Source organism: Hetaerina americana, unplaced genomic scaffold, assembly GCF_022747635.1.
Source record: "Hetaerina americana unplaced genomic scaffold, ioHetAmer1.1.p SCAF_4, whole genome shotgun sequence".
Classification (NCBI taxonomy): Eukaryota; Metazoa; Arthropoda; class Insecta; order Odonata; family Calopterygidae; genus Hetaerina; species Hetaerina americana.
In genome coordinates this window covers 35,090,975-35,107,090 of record NW_027286985.1, presented here as the reverse complement: position 1 = coordinate 35,107,090, position 16,116 = coordinate 35,090,975, and the positions used below count along the sequence as shown (strand labels likewise).

At 41.0% G+C, this 16,116-nt stretch overlaps 1 protein-coding gene across 5 annotated transcripts in view; it reads right to left on the bottom strand.

The window, feature by feature from the left end:
• The window catches only part of Mical (Molecule interacting with CasL), a 288,154-nt gene that overhangs the window by 216,646 nt on the left and 55,392 nt on the right, over positions 1-16,116 (bottom strand). For 2 of the 5 annotated variants that reach the window (XM_071589660.1, XM_071589661.1), the window contains exon 1: positions 5,314-5,788. The exons of the other annotated variants lie outside the window; for them this stretch is intronic. The gene's annotated coding sequence lies outside the window, so the exon portion shown is untranslated. Of the gene's footprint in view, positions 1-5,313; positions 5,789-16,116 lie in introns of those variants that run through there. 5 annotated transcript variants of the gene reach the window in all.

The following is a 16,116-nucleotide window of genomic DNA, read 5'->3' as shown; positions in this document are numbered from 1 at the left end:
TATCAGAAATTCTTTCGCAAAATTGCACCGGGTTCGAAGCTGATTGCCTCTCAACAGCCTGTGGGGCGTTCCACAGTTATCAGGATACGAATGAACTGACATAGGAGGAGAGACGAGAGATATTTAAACGAGTCGAGATTTTAAAATCACGCCGTAGTTAAGATGGTAAGATTTCTCCAAACACTTAAAGGGCTGCCTTCCCCGAATATTTCTTTTCAGAAAAGACGTGGAATATACAAGGGGGGACGCAAAAATAACAGGAATATTGTTATAGAATCTTTAGTTCTCAATATATTTACATTGAATTTTGTTCACCTTCGAAGTATTCCCCATTGAACACAATGCACTTCTCCAAACGATGCTTCCATCGTTCGAAACATTTCGGAAATTCATTTATCGCGATGTTCTTCAGGCCTTCTAGCGATTTTTGTTTTACCTCCTCCACAGTGTCAAAACGCTTTCCTTTCATGTCCCTTTTGAGTCTGGGGAACAAAAAGGAGTCACAGGGAGCTAAATCCGGTGAGTTGAGGGGGTGGACAATCTATGCCATGCCATTTTTTGTCAAAAACTGTATCACGGAGACGACGGTATGAGTAAAGGCTCAAAGTAAAGGCTCGAAGGCTCGTAAGTAAAGGTTAAAACTAAAACCATGGGTAGATTTATATCGGGCGCCTTATTAGATTAAGTACGACTTGTACGTGAATTCGAAGAAACCACAGAAATTTCCGTAAATGGCCTCGGTAGTTTAAATAGCTAAAACGATCAATCGGAAATCATGTGACCTGCGTTTGAATTCCGACCTAGGGTAATAATTTGTTTCTACTGCGCTATAATCAAATTTATAGGCAACACACGTTAAATTAGCGCAACCTAACAGTGCTTTAAAATGTCTCATAAAAACATAATAAACCCGGAGGAAGATTACTGGATCCTAAGGGTTGGGTTTATGAATTAGGTCAATCTTATACATGTTTATTATTTATTCTCAATCTTGAACATTTGAAATCATTTCTTTAAAAATATGGTGTCACTACATACGGAAACTTGACAACCATCCATATCTGACGGAGATATTACATAGACAGAAACGGATAAAAATAAGCTTGCCATTACAAAGGATACGTGGTAATTTCAAACAGGATAAAGAACTGTATAACTTCAAATCGGATACAAGGAGAATAAATACTGTATATGAGGAATATCTCTTGCTAACACTTTGATCAACTATAACGCTTGTAGCTGAAAGGAGTAAGAGGAATTACCGCAAATAAAATCGGTACAATAGAATCACTCTAACTCTGTTCATACAATATCAAATAGTTAACGATATATACCTTCAATAAATAATTAGTTCATTACTTGTCGGGAAATAGAATAGATCAGCATACCAAGAAAAAGTATTATATTTTAACCACGTGAACCTAATTATAATTTTCACCCTCTATAATGAGACTTTTTGAACGTTATTAAGTAATTGCAAATTGGTTGCATTCTGCCGTCAAGTTTGTTTCATTAACAATAGTAGACGGCGTGAATACATCTTAGTACACAATGCAAATTTACTGAGGACATTAATCCATGTCAAATGAATGTAATGCATTTTGAGGAGGATGATTATAATTTTTAATGCTATAATATTCACATATAGCTATCTATAATTCAGCTTTTCAACTGACAGTGTTCCCCAAACGTTATCAGGCATCTAATACAGTCTTTCACTTATTTAACCATAACCAAAATGTAGCATTACATTAGATAACGTTGAATAAGAGAATTTAACGATTCATTTAAGTTCCATCGAATTACTTACAACTGAAATTTTTTCCGCTTCAAGCTAAGACCTGATTTGGGCTGAGTACAAAATGGACGGATGCCGATACGCAATACTCTAGCCACAACGCTATGAGTATAAGCACCCCCCCCCCCCCGGCCTTCCCACCCTAAAAAGCAAAAGCTTAGCAGAAGAAAACTACTTGAAATGCAAACACATGCAAACGAGCAGTCGCGGCATAAATATAGCGCCGCCAGTTGATGAGTGACGAAGCTTCTCTGCTCGCACATAACAAATGAACTCTCCTATATCAAACTCTCTCGTAAAACGCAACCGGCGCTAAACCGCGCCTCTCAACAACCACGGCTGCTTAAGCGCTAGAAATTAATTAGCAATTTCTTATCATGGGAAAAAGACTCCAATGGTATCAATCAAGTAAACCACCCAGGGAGTGTGCCAACGACGGCGTACAATTTCACGAGATTGAGTAATTTTACCGATTAACTGCTGTCGTATCTGAACATGCACGCATCCACTATTCCATTTACAGCCTTTCAACTTACTTACAAGGCCTACGATTACCACAGCCCACGAGAATTAGAATTGTATTCTGTACTCTCAACAGAGACGATGTATGCAATCCATGAAAAACACCACCGTTCACAGTAATATACTTCTGCTCTCTTGTCAGCTAGAGCGGACATTAAAGCATCCTTAGATGGTCGAAGATACTAAAATCAAATAGGTGTACACGTGCGCTTAGCCGACTCACATTCTAAAACGGTTGACGCCGACAAGTAATGCAATAACTTTGATCGCCATTTAGTTCTATTTTGAAGAGCAAAACGTAATAGAGGTAGTGATGGTGGAAAGAAGTCCGTTGCTGAGGTCATGTGCACCAAATAGAATGCGTGGGAATATGGAATGAGTGGTAGCGTGGGAGCTATGAATGTACTGAAAAGAAGACGCAGGTTGAATGAAAAACAAGAGCCAAAATTAGACTATTTCCATCAAAATATATTGTGTACATAGTTGGAACTCTGATTCCATGAAAGATGTACAGAATTTCAAATGTACTCCAGCTGGGGGCTGGGATGCCCCAATAAATCTCCCACCTCTAGGCATCGAGCCGGAGTCTCGGATTTGGGAAGCAAGGGCACTTACTAAAGTAACAATCCCACCTCCTCAAGAATTCCTGTTAAAAATACTCCCGTTTCTAAAGGCTGATAATCAAACTACAATTCCTACCTATGTTTCTCATAGATAAACTTCTAACGACAAAATAACGAATATGAATGAATAATGAACATGTTACAACATCGTAACATCATTCGTCTTCATTTATTCTCTTCTCTGCCCATTTATGCTCTCGATTAAATGCCACAGGATGTGGTTTAGATGTTTTAGTGCGGTTTGCATGACTGAATGATTTATTTTCGAGGTTTCGAGATTTTGTAAATAAATTTGCAACTTTGAGGAACAGTTCTGAGGGTCATGGGCCTGTTATTTGTAATCAAGTGGCCAATTTAATTATGACAAGAGGTCTTATTGCAGTATCGTCCAATTATGCCGTCAATTACAACACCTGCGGTCAAGTAAATAATTTTAACGACAACTTTTTCATTATTTTTCACCAGATATTGATAGTCATAAACTGAAAGCCTCGAATACCGCAATTAGTAAAAATAAATTACAACTGACATTTTCCACGACTGCCATCATGCTAGACGCATTGTGTTTCAGCGGGTAAGTTCTTCATATATTATTTAAACATGAATATTTTTCCCTGTCATTTATCATAGCTCGATGACAATGTTTTCAAGACATGAAATCGAGCGTGGCAAAACATCGGCAATCGAAGAGCGAAAGCTTTCAACCTTAATCACTAGATCCACCCAAGCGTGAAACTTGTTTCTGAGTATCCATGAGCTAGCCCAATCGAAAGTCTCGAGGTCAGGCTCGCAAATGCCAGAATGAGCAAGTTTCTGGAAGCTATCTAATTAATTCGGTAAAATCCCGAACTTCGAAACAACGCCTTTCGAACCGCGAACAAGGAAGACAACAACTCACGCATCCATAACCGCATTTGCGTTCCATGTAACGACACGAGAATGAGGTCGTTCACTTTCCTTTAGCGGTCGATAAGACTCTCAGCTGATCACCTCGATTTAAAATACGACGTCTCCCACGGAGAGAAGATACATGCGTCTGCTTCGCAGAGCAACGGATTTCATGCTGGAACCGTTGTCCCAGGCCATGGGATATCATCCTCCACACGCGCGGTTATTTTGTCGCCGCTGGCTAGACATGGGCCGACGGCAATGGCCAAATTTAATAGAAAATCGATTGGCGAGGACGTTAATCGCGTTTTCCCTCAGTGTCTCCGGCAGGGAGCGAGTGAAATTAATGGCCCCATTCCCGAAAAGGGGCTGAAGGAGTCGTGGGGCAGGGGGAGAGGGAAACAATTTTCTTTCCGTGGCTCGTTCTTCAGGCCGAAGGGGAAGGATCCTCGGCGAGGATCATCGAACCATCCATCTCCGTCCAGACATTTCTGAACAGGCAAAGTTGGACAGGGCTCATCTTATTGTATTTTTTTAGTGGATAAATAAAGCAAATGCCTAAAAACAAAGCAATCACAATCAACGGAGTGCACCCAGCAGGCAGGTGCCGAAACAGAACGCTTTCAATCAAATTATTGTGTTATGCTTCCTCACAAATACATACGAGTACACTATTATCGGTACAGCTGGTTAGGCAATTCGAACCATCTTTAATAAGGGGCGCTAAGGTTCTTATTGGAAACATGGCAACTTTCGTATAAAAGTACAAAAAAGACGTTTATTGAGTGTCACACATCCTTCCAAAGAATCATCAACTGAAACCGGAAGGAGTGATGTAAATGGTGTGCCATCAATGTAATAAATTATTTAGAATAATCTTATTGATACGTGTACTTTTCTTAGAGGGTAAAAGAAACAAAATCACGCGTGAAAACAGACTAATTGCCCACAAACTATACATTTACCCCAACATTAGATAGTCAGTCCAGTCTTAGTTACGTCTGAAGTAAAACGTAAGAATATATTTGTATGATAACTGAAGGATATTAAATGTATGCATACACGTGCTATTGTGATTAGACTAAAGACGTAATGCGCGCATTTCAATTGAGCTGAGACCTTAAGACGTGATGCTTGTGAATAATAAAGAGCGAAAGTTTCAAAGGGTGACTGATTTTAGATAGCCGAATGGCATACGCTGTATACATATATAGCCATAGTCATCGACTCCCAAAGCTTGTCTCGTAAATGAGGTGTAATTAAGGGAACATAACTGGCTCAAGTGATACAACAACGACAATGGCAACAACATAAGAGAGCAACATCCTGAGAGTATATAAGACGACAAGGAAAATTCTCCCGAAACGAAATGTTCGTAATCCCACCGACGGCCTCGTTTCAGGTAGATAAAAAAACCGTCCCGTCACAACCTTGGCCGTGAAAGTGGAGCTGACGCCATCGGCCGCACTCGTGGACACTCACCCTTTCAGCAACACGGAGGAGACGGCTGAGCGGAGGTCCCAAAGAGGGGAGACGTTTAGGGGAGAACAACGAACGCACCGGGCAGCGGACGGAATCTCTAGGGTAGCAGCCAGTCGGCTCCGGGAAGGCGGGGGGGAGACCGGCCGAGAACCAAGACTGCCGAACCGATTGAGGGTGGCACTCCGGGCCGACCCTTCGACACAGACGAGGAAAACCACGTACCACTGACACACACACACACACTCAAAAACACACGCGCGGACCAGACGAAACTGTCTTGCGAATCATCGACACTGGCGAAGCAACCCTTTCAAAGAGTCACACGCCGGGACCGGAGGGAATACAGAACACGCAAGGGGGCAGGCCGATGGGGACGTTTTTTTCCGCGTTCCCGCAGGGGTGGAGTGATTCCCCCCTTGGAACTCTTGTCAGCAGCCGTCCGCTCTCCACGGCCTACGATCGGGAAATGAGCAGAACGCCTGCCGTGCGAGGAGGAGAGGAGTTTGAGTTTGAGAGTAGGGAGTTTGGCGACGGCGCCGACTTGCGGAGGGGAGGGGAGGAGAGGGAGCAGCAAGGGTGGGCGGGGAGAAGGGAGGGAGAGAGGGAGGGGAGGTGGGGAGGAAGAGAGCGAGAGGCATGCGTGGGTGCGAGACGAAAGGGGAGGGAAGAGAACGGGGGGGGGTTGAGGGGAATCGGGATAAGGGGGAGGGGACTGCTAGAAATGAGAGGGGAGAAGAGGCGAGACGGGATGGGGAGCAGACGGTTGAGGAGGGGGGGTGAGGTGGGCTGACGTTTCCGCGTCCGAATCTTCGAACCCGAAAAAGCGACGGATGCCCGAGGCCCCGATGTGAGCCCCTCGGGTGACGACCCACTAAACGGAGTGGCACGATGGAAGGTTCCCGATCCACCACTGCATTGTTTCCACAGTGGTTGGCGTGAGAGGAGACGTGGCTATGATTATGTGATGACCAAAAAGGAAGACCACGATCCATCCTCCTCAACACGAAAGTCTGTGCGCTAGGCATGCGTACAGATCCCTGCGACCTCAGTAATCCGGATCCCTACGGGCTGTGAAATTCTGGCATTCCAGGTACGGGAACCAGTTCCTTTCTCAGAGCCCACCTACGGTTTCTCGGAAACATCTGCAAATCAGCGGTTAGCGCCTGGATTTTCCCGCAACCGTGGACGATCTAGATCCTCGAGCTAACATGTGTGCCTTGATATTTTACTTAACAATATGGTGGAAGAGGCCACAGGATATTTTTACAATACTAATGAACGTAGGAAGGGGGGAGCTTTTGATACTGATCCACTGAAAACACTACGCAGTCTTTAAAAAAGTTATTGAAAACCCATATGGTGGCAAGGCTTAGCCAAAAAGATTAGACACGAAAAAATCTGAAGAAAGAAGAATATAGCGTTCCATGACAAATATTCGCAATTGAAACGCTAAAATCTTATCGCCTAAGATTCTGACATCAGTGACGACTTCCACAAATGAGCGCCGTCAACAAAATCAAGACCAGACACCATTGAATTTATTTCCACCTCGTAAATAATTTTTGACCACTAGGTGCTACTCAAATTATCGCAGAAATTTCAGAGACAGATGAAGCGGTCACACTTAAAAAAATTAAATTTTAATGAGGCGAAATAATTATTTCAGTTCCATGAACACAATTTATTTATATTAGGTAATCTACCGGTGAAGGCAGGTTTTGGATGGACACAACTAACAAATAAATATCTCCAAACAAAACTCAATCCAGCATCTTACTCTACAACAAGCCCCTCTTCATCTCTGAGTACTTCCTTCCTCCCTTCATCCCGTCCAACATGCCTATCCTGTTCCTGCCACTTCCTCGTTTGCCTAAAATTCTCCCCTCTATTACAGTCTTCAACATCCCACTGCCAGTCAATACCCCTTTCATCCATTTTTCCTGCCTCCATAGGATTTCTCCCAACAAACACCTCTCTTCGCCCACCATACCAAGTACTTCCTCATTTGTTTTCTTCTCGGTCCATATCACCTTCTCCATTCTCCACACCCACATTTCAAAAGCCTCCAATCTACATCTATCCTCCTGCTTCAGTGACCATTTTTCTGCGCCGTACATAGCTACGCTCCATATCAAAGTTTTGACCAGCCTTTCCATAACATCCTTATTTTACGTCCCTGTCATCAACTCCCTCCTCCTTGTGAAAGCCTCTTTGCCTAGCATGAACACAATACAGTAATGCAAATTTTGGGCACTCGAACGAACTTTATGTATTTTTTTCTCTTAACCAATATTTTCCACACTAGACGAAACGATAACTTGTCCTTAAGAGAAAAATTCGGGTCAATTGCTAACCGACTGATCCGCTATGATTTCATTTCCCCAAAGTGAGCGTAGCAAATCAAATTCATTAGGTATATATCAACGCATCATAGGCAATTTACATCTCATTATCGCTCACTGAAAGCTCCGAAAATAAAATCCGCCCCTATTTCTCTCCCGCCGGGAGGTAACATCAAATAAAAACTTAGTCAACATAAAATAAATCAATGCTCACTTGATTTACATCTAAATTGTTCTCATTTGTTATAAAATAACAAACAGTTCAAATTTATAACTACTAGCAGTCACGCTCCATGGATATTTCGTCCTTTGACATATATCACCATTTGAATCCCTTCAGCCAAAAAATAAGAACTGACCTTGTTTGGTCAAATACGTCAAATATAAATCGTTCCAATCGTATGTCGCGTTTAATTGATTAGCCTTTAGATTACAATACCGTTCATTCTCATGAAGATAATGAACAAAACTAAAGAAATGCGGAGGAAAAGAGAAAATTCAACTTGGCATATTTCAATTCAACTATATAACTTTGATCATCGCTAAATGACAGCAGAAAGTAGCCGATTCAAAGCTGGAATATTTGTCTTCAGTTACACCAGGGACAGAAAAGAATAGTTTCACGAAAGCTCTTCATTTATACAAGGATATAAAGGAAGGTCTTAGAGTTATGTAAAACTGTACATGTGATAAAATACAAAGGTAATGTTGAAACGCCATTTGTTGTCCCCCATTACAGGCGGCGTCGTCAAACTATTTACCACGCATCGAGAGGCAAGGGGAAAAACCAGTCGGGACAAACCGTATGACAGAGGAGGAGATACATTCGTCCTGAGCATTTGTACATGAAACTATTCAATTCAGAAAATAATTAAAGTGGTATCACAACACATATAGCTGAAATATACCGCTTTCAAATTCATACCAAGAAAGTTATTCATGGACATCATATATAGTGGGTACATCTACGAAGGATTTTTACCATTCCACAGACAGTTTCCACCAAAATATCAATCAATTTCCAAAAAAATCACAAAAGATCAATCAATGCCTAACTAAACAAACTCAGGTTTAATCCAATAAATTTGAATTCAAAACTAAATAAATTCGGACTCTCGCGCAAAAATTCATAGGTTTAACTGAGTTCATTAATAAATATGTCAACTATTTTGATCATTAATGCTACCACTTTTAAAATTTAAAAACGAAGAAGCAAAGGTTCTGACCAAGTAAAAAACTAAACTATCATGATAAAATTTAAAAAAATAATATCCAACAAAACAAACGCAAGGAAAAAATTGTGATCCAAAAATCAATGAGCGTAGAAAAAAACCCGCAACTATCACTCTTCAAGGGACGTGAGTGGAGCTGGGTTAAGGAGATGAAAACATAGAACATGTGTATTTTCCTAATAAATACGTAATTTGTGGTGAAGACTGTACTTGTAAAAAAGGAATCAAGTCGTGGTTGGACGAGAAGAGGCATATCCGTGAACAAAAGAAAAGAGTCCGTAATGCAGCTCGTCAATGGCGTAGGACGAAGAATGCAAATACTACATGTACATTCTGGTTCAATAAATTGTCTTAAATTATTTAAATGCTATTTTGGATCATTTAAAAATAATAATACCGATATTTTCTTCACAGTAGCTTCGGAGAAAAAATGTTTTTCTCCATTCGAAAACTGGTCTCGTACATCAAAAATAGTCACTGATAAAGACTTCAGAAATGGATGATACTGCTATGAAATATTCCAGTCCCCGGAGATGGAACACCATGAAATGATAATTCCTTTGCCGATGTGAATACAGCTTTTAGGTACACAATTATTCATGAAATACCGGCAGACTCCTCGTTCAAGCTATGAATGTGAACAATGAAGAGCAATTACAGCACCAATACGCAACGCTATTGAGGATAGTGGATTAGTCACATTCTATTATGAACTGCGTGCTCGAAAGAAAGGAATTAAAAAGGCACGAGAACAGAGAAGTCAATGAGATCATTCAAAATTCAACGAAGTGATACATAAAGCTTGAGACTTTATTAATAGGGTAAAACATTCAAACGCAAAATGATCTCGTCCAGTCCCGTGGGTTCATTCCTTAGGTATCCCGTAATTAGGGAAATGGCAACAGCGAGTCCGACGAAGGATCAAATGATAAGGTCTCCAATTAAGTCATACACGAGCTAATTCCATAACAAGGCAATCTATTGACCAGGCGTGAGAAAGTTCATGAGATTTCAAGTTTTACGACGTTCACATTCAAAATTGGCATTACTTGGTATTCCCAGGGATGCCTTTACTTGAAATGAACTCTATTAAAGACACTTTGCATACATGAAACGCCTCACATGAAATAAATCAAAGGCTTGTATATTAACGAGGCCCATTAGAACAGAATTTTTCATGTCGGACGTTAAAGGATAAGTGTCATAACGTAAGTGAATTGGCAGTAGCATCAATCATTACTTTTTCATCTAAATGATCATTATTTATCAATATTTGGCCTGAGATCACTCCGACAAGCCACAATGAATACTATTTGGCGATCACGAGTGAAATTAAAGTTGAACAACCCATCAGGGACGGAGCGCCTACGCAAAAACCAGATCCATATATGGGTAAACCAGTTCGAAGGCGGAATAAGCTTCAAGAACAGTAAAAGTGTAGTAGCCTCAGAGGTGTAGACCTCAACACGCCTTTCCTGATTAGGCGTAGTAACAAGAGCAATCAATGCAGAAAAGCCACCAGAGCAGGAATTACAACGATGAGCTCAATGTGAGGTCATGAAAATTCATAAGAGCGTTTGTATAGAATCAAAGCAGCGAGACATTCGAGCATCTAAGAAAGTTCGATGGCAGTTTACTCAACCATTCTCGAGTCGGGAGAACAACGCTACACGGCAGAAGTGAGTCAAGTAAAAGTAACGTTTAATATTTACCCTGTAGATCCGAAACTGTGGGGTCGGGAAAGGTGAAATTAACTGTTTACTTAGAACTACGTGATCGTGTGCATCATAAGCTTATTTTTTTTTAATTAAAAAAACTTCGAATGATGCCGCGACAGTAACTTCAAAGGGGTCATCTGCTAATATGCATTAAAAACTGTATTTATTTCACATTTTGATGTAAGATAGCAATGATGTTTAATCAGGGAAACGTTTATGAAATTAGTAAATAATAATTAATAAAAAATATTTTAAAAAGAATACGTAACATTGGGTCATTTGGCTCCAAATTGTAATTTAGTCCTTAAATTATGTAGACCTAAATAAACATTCTGCGAGTAAGTACATCTGAGACCATCTCTTGCTATTAAATTATATAACGCAGAAACATGGGAAATGATTCATTTGACGCAAAAAAACTGAACTCAGTTTAAGCTGATTAGTTCAATTATCGCGTATTTACTGCAAAAATTACTGTTTCGATTTAATTATTATTGATTTTTGAGCATATCCTCTCGACACGTTAAAGGCAATTATTTAGTTCTTCAACGATGCGCGGTAAACTGAAAAGACATGCAGCAAATGCCGAAATAAGGGGGTTCAATTGACTCGAGGGTTAAAATGAATACTTTTCCGATGATTTAAACAGTATTTCGGTGAAATTTAAATATTGTTTTTTTTAATATTTTTATTTCTTAAAAAAATTGCCATTTCTTAATTTCAACCTTATTTTGTGGTATAAATCGACTATATCTATTTGTTCTGGAGTTGAAAAAGTGTTTCTTTTATTTTTAATGAATGAATACCAAAATTACTAATACTTATTTCCTAAAACCGTCGGTGCATCTCTTTCTTTGAATATTGAATACGACGTTAATGCATCATCTTTCTTCCATTTTCTCGAACGAAAGCGAAGAGAAACAATAAGGTTCCAAAATACGTTTTTACCATCAAATAATTTGTTGTATTTTGTTCAGATACCATTGGTATTTAACAAGGTACACCCACAAAAAACCGGGGATGTCAGCTAGTTAAAATAAAATATAAATTCAATGTTTACATAATTGTCTATTTAGACTGAAGGATCGATTCACAGCAAAGCGATTGTGACTACTATTTTCTTCACCATATGCTGATCCTGAACCGAAACGCAACTACTGAATCACATCAAAACGTACGGCAAATACAAAAAGTGGGACTACCTAAAAGGAAATTTAACAATAAATAAGGTTGATGCCAATCCTCAGCAAAAAAAAACCTCCAAGCTAGTCAAACAATAAAGGGCACGTGATATCACAGATAATAGCATTAAAAATTATACCAGTTACATCACACGAAAGTCACAAAAAACTGCATTTTCCCTAGTCACCATTTATAATTACATAAAATATACAAAACTGAAGTGTTTGATCTGTATACGCTGAAAATGATATAAAAAGCTCTCAATTCACGTTTTATACGCCGAACGCCAAGTGCCGTAGAAAATTCCGGAAAAAGTATCACACGAGCTGACGGGGAACGCCCCCGCGTTAGAGTGAGAAAGAACACGGCCAGCTTGCATTTAATTATGGAGCACTCGGAGTTCGTGGGTGGAGAGGGAGGGTGAAGAAAGGTCTCGGGGCAGCGAGCTGATGGTGGGAGGAGGGGGCGCGGACGGGTGGGCGAAGGCACTTAATTACGAGAGACGGCGGGCGGGTGCTATGGATCGGGCACTACGCGTATAGTTTCGGGATGGCGCTATCGAGTTCGTATGGTATCGATATATCGACGGCTTCCATTCCATACATCGGCTTGACATAAACGCTTCAATATCGTTCGGTGGAAGGACTCCAAATCTGCGATTGGTATTGATAACACCTTCGATCGTCGCATGTGAAGACAATGCGAGAACGACTTCGGCCTCCTTAATCAGCTTGCAGATTGACTTCCAAATCACTCGGGTTCAAATGGAGGGAGCCACAATGAGAAACTTGTGTGAACAACCTCCACTTCTACCCTCTCTCTTAATTTATCAGTTATTTTTGGGAGGATGTGGGACGGGAAACATCACACCTTGAGGAAATCTCCAACACATCAAACCAAAATTTCCGAGGTGATGAACTACTCCACGATGGATACACGAATGCCGAGGAGAAACTTCGTAAAAAGATACTGAAAAAACTCATAAATTAGTTGCATTCACTTTTAAGATGGATGATTACTTTGTATTCTTATAAATAAATCGATTATTTGTTAGCTAAATATTTGAACGCCATTAGCAGCCCATAGAAGAGGATCCGCTGGAAGCGTGGTGATTCATTAGAATGGTAAGATTAAATGGACACACGGGGTAGCAAATGAAGAAGCACTTCGAAGATTGGGTGGATTGAGGACTCTATGAAAGACATTAAAAGAGGAGAAAAACGGAATGGTCACACCTCGAGGCACAATAGTTAACTAATAAACAACACTGACGGAACTATGGGAGGGAAAGAGATTGTGATGAGTAGAAAAAAGGAAGGCCAGGGATGACTTCAGGTAAGCAGGTGATGAAAAACAGGACAGAAAAACCAAGGAATTATGAGTTACCACAGAGACTAGAAGGAGAAAGAGTTAGGTCTATGAGATCTGGCACAAACCAACCTAAATGTCAACCTACGATCTTGATTTACGTAATATGTATTGCTATAAATTAGAAGTGCTTTTTATATACACTTATTCGTTACCACTCGTACATTTGAGACTATTTATGATGCTCGGATGTCGTTTAATAAATGAAAATTACTATTCCAATTAAAATTAAAAAAGCTTCTTGAAAATATCCTCCATTAATTTAACCACTCCCTTCGGCTATTTTTAGACCCAAGAGAATTCAGTGGGGAATTAAATGGACAATGGATAAGCATCCCTACATCTTTTTGAACGCTTAACTATTCCTGTTAAAGTGCTGTCCCTTGTGATGAGAAAGATTAATTAAAATCTTCAACCTATTTGATTGATTGCATTTTACATCAATAGTTTTCATCCACTCTTAAGTATTATCGCGTAAATGGTCTTTTGAGTTAAATGACGGTGATCGAATTATATGAAAACGCTTGATAGGATGTAACAATGCTTGTTCTTCATAACATTTTTATCACCGTACAGCCATGATAAATCGGTGGATACTACTAGCAAGCACCAGTTATTTATTAATCCCCGGAAATTATCTGGCGGTTCCTGTGACCTGGAACCAGATAGGCTCCCCTGGCTTGGCAACATTTGTCCAAGGGCCTAATTACCAGTGTTCACAAAACACCCATGCCCGAGGTGGGACTCGCGAACTTTGGTCTAGCTAGGGAGTGCGTCACCCAACATACTAACACGGACGACAGAAATATAATTTTTAAACTTCCTTTTTCTAACTTAAACATGAATTTAAAAAGAGATCAAAGGCCACCTTCGCATAAGATCCCCTCTGCTCGGATCGGAGCAGACTGAGGGGCAGCGTGAGGGCTACAAAGGTGCGTGGGAGTCCAACGACTTCCGAGGCGGACCGGCGCCGTTCATCGCTCTTGAACCAAAATTTCAAAGAGTAAAGGTCGAGAGTCGACAAATAAGCTGCGACGGAATGACGAAGCCGAGGAGCGAGGCGGGGAGAGATTGAGGAGGATGCGAGAGTGAGGGGGACACAATTGACAGAGGGAGTCCCAACACTGCCGACTTTTTTCCCCCTTTAAGCGCTAATGGAAATGGAGAAAATTCGTTGCCATGGCAACGTCCCAACGGGGTCGCCTGCTTGATGACACGGGTGACGAATGCTCTCTAACAAACAAGAGGCCCAGACGGACGGTCTGGCGGCTGATGGGCGAGTAAAGACAGCCATCGCCCCCCCCCCCCACCCGTAGCTACGCGGGAATGACGGTGGAGAGAAGCGGGAAGAGGAATGTGGACTTTCAGATGCACACCCACGCACATGATTCAAGCCGACCATCGATTGACGAGGGAAGACTAAAAAAAATAAACATAGAGCTCGAAGCACGCGAGTGTTCCCTCGGACCCCCCACGCAAGCTGTGTGATACAAAAATCTCCTCCCCCGTCACATTAAAGGAGAGAAAAAACTGCTGGCTTTCGAAACATAATCCCAATCAATAAAAAGTGAGACACTCCTCGATATCTATGAATAACATTCGCAAAGTAATTGTGATACTTCAGAAGATGAATTCGTAAGATGTTCATGGATAACCATGAGGACCATCGAATTTCATTTCCCGTAAATGGCTGCATATAATACTTGAATTTTCTTTTCCGTGATTGTTTCTTTGTTGAGTGCATACCACCATTTTCGCGCAATGAGAAAAAATTAAGATGCATGCATGCTCATCTCATGTAATTTGAATTAGCCACCCAACCTTGAGAGCAGAACGCAGAAGACATTTCTCTAAATATGCTTCAGAAGCGGATTACTTAACGCAATCTCTTTGGGGAATAATTTTACCGGTACAGATGCGGTAGTCGCAATATGTTACGTTTTCTGCCCAATCCGTGATTCAGGCATGCGTGAACCAAGAGCCCCGTTTCCTCGTTTCAAGGTGCCCTGGAAAACATACCGCCGATAATAATCTCATTTGGTGGTGAAGAGTTTCTCTTCCAACCCCCGAAGTCCTAAAAACCGTGATTAGTACGAAAGGAAACCATCGATCATCTTAACGGGTGGAGAAGGCCGATAAAACTTTCGAGCGAAGGGAAAATCGCGATGGTCATGAACGTCCAGAACGACACAACCGGCGCAGGCGCGTAGTCAGTTGCAAACGGTAGTCAAGGGGAACGATAGATCATAAGGAATTGCTCGGGAGGGGTACGGCTAATTTTACTTTGGAGAGGAGCTAGGCATGCACCAGTCACATAATGCACCTTATCTTCTTGGCGCACTTTCTTTCTAAGCCCCCACTTGCCCTTATCGAAGCCGTCGAATTACAGGGCTCCCTATACCGAGGTTATGAGTCTTGATAATACCCTTTTGAGCGGCCAAGCTATATATTTTAGGCTGTTTTCGTCGACGGATATAGAGGTTTAGTAAGGTATTGCCTGTGCAAATGGCATTACTTGGTGGTGGTACGAGCTTACGAGCTGTCTCACAATTCTACACTAAACTTCTGAGGGGACTAGAGGAGCATACTTATGCTATCGTGTTTAAATATCAAGATCGTTATCAACACAACTGGGTGGAAAGTCCTATGTAACGTCCTTCGCTCCCGATTTCTTCCTACTTTCTACTTTTCTGTGGATGGTAATGTTCACAATTTCCACAAGTTATTAATTTCTTCGAGCTTCAGGACATCAAGTATGGCTTACTACGAGTGTCTTACATTATTCATATTTGGATACTTTTGATCCTTGACTACATCTACTACCTTGATCAAAAATTTCCCGGAATTTATTCAGAAAATTAAAAATACAAGTTTATTCATCTAAATCTATATTGTCCCCTTCAAAGTAATCCCCATCGACTGCAACACACTTATTCCAGCGCTTGATCCAATCCTCGAAAC